We start from the raw sequence: 1,668 nt of genomic DNA on the forward strand, positions 1-1,668 counted from the left end.
ACCTGCGAAGTACTTTGAAAAGTAAATCTTGAGATACCTGCTTTCCAAAGCAGCAGCAGCAACGTGCATTGCTGACAGGGGCCCTGGATCTAAGTTGGGCTTGAAGGTGACACTCAAGGTCCTTAATTTAGTCCCAACGCCAGCCAGACCTATGCTGCACCTTGCTGGGCAGAGAGGTGATCTGGTCAATCTTGGGAACTCCCAGTTTAGGTGATTACATAACATAGGTTGGCTTGTTAGTTACTTAAATAAAAGTTCTTTCGGCCTAATCTCTCTCCTGCTGACATTTCCTATCCTCCTGGGTCTTACCCTTAAACTGCCTGCCTGCTCATCTGAAAAGTGCGGGTAGCACAGAGCAGGCTGGTGCGCTAACTGCTGTTGAAATCTCTCGTTGGACATCTTGCACGCACACAAAAACGTGTCATTCATCCCCATACTGTTCTCAGTGAGAACATGAAACATGTTCTTCCCTTTGCCAGTACCTTCGTCTTACTGGAGATGGGGTGTGTTTGTGCCTGCAATGGGGACAGAGTGGGGAATGGACTCTAGCGTTTGTGCCTCAAGAAAGACTTCAAGGTTGGGCAGAGTTGGAGACAAGAGGCAGATCGGCGGCATCCCGCCTCTAGGATCTGCGGAGGAGCGGGCTGTGAGGCTCAGGGTGGTGTATGCCGGTCCGGGGCTGTGGGTCTGGGCTGTGGGTCTGTCGTCGACTTTATCAGACGAAACCACTACCCTGCTGGGGATAGACACACCGGGTATATGCTTCAGGAAGATTTCTGCAATGGGACAAAGTTCATTTTAAAATCTGGAGTCTCAAGCTTGGACCCAAACTTGTCCTGAGAGAGGAAAAGGCGCTGGAGGCCTAGAACCACAGAGGAGGGAGGCGGCGCCTGGTGCCCGGGGAACACTTCCAGCCGTGGCGGCGAGCGGCCAGCAGGTGTCAGTGCGCCCTCGCTCTGCCGGGGCGCGCGGCCTCCGCCAGCCGCCGGACCCCTCCCCACCGCGGTCTGAGGGGGCGCGGCGCAGACCCCGGGCCACACGTGGCGCGCAGACAGCTCGGCGGTGCGGAGACACGTCGCCGCCTTTCTCCTCCAGCAGAGCTGTGAACTCTAATTAGACACCTCCGGCGTGGGCGCGGCCCATTCTGCCCCTGGGGCTCGATCAGAATCCGCGGCTCCTAAGGACCCCGCGCGTCGGGGCCAACAGGAGCACCAGTTGGCGAGGGTGGCCGCCCGGCCGGGACTGCTCTGATGCGGCCAGTCCTGTGGGCTGAGCCTCCCGATTCACGCCGCGGGGGGTTCCCGACACTCTTTCCTCCCAAGACCCAGCTCCAAGGAGCGACTCCCGGGTGCCCATCGCTCTGTGGTGCGCCGGCCCGGGGCTTCTCGCCCAATTCCCAGCAGGGGCCGCTCCCACTCCCGGCGCGCGCTCTTTAAAGCCCTCTCCAAAGGGCTGTCTTGCCGGAGCGCAACGCTGCTGGGGTCCCCCCGGGCGTGCGGGCGCGAGGCGGTGGCGGGGCGGCGCGAGGGGCGGGGGAGGGTCGGCTTCCCACGTGGGGGCTGACGCCGCTGCTCGGCAACGCCGGCCTGATCCCGGGGCTATAAAGCTAGGCCACGGCGAGCGCGTCGGAGTAGCCGCGGCTCCGCTTGCTGCTAGACGCCCAGCCGC

This window comes from Orycteropus afer, unplaced genomic scaffold (assembly GCF_000298275.1).
Source record: "Orycteropus afer afer isolate SDZICR_OR568_19922 unplaced genomic scaffold, OryAfe1.0 scaffold00082, whole genome shotgun sequence".
NCBI classification, from domain to species: domain Eukaryota; kingdom Metazoa; phylum Chordata; class Mammalia; order Tubulidentata; family Orycteropodidae; genus Orycteropus; species Orycteropus afer.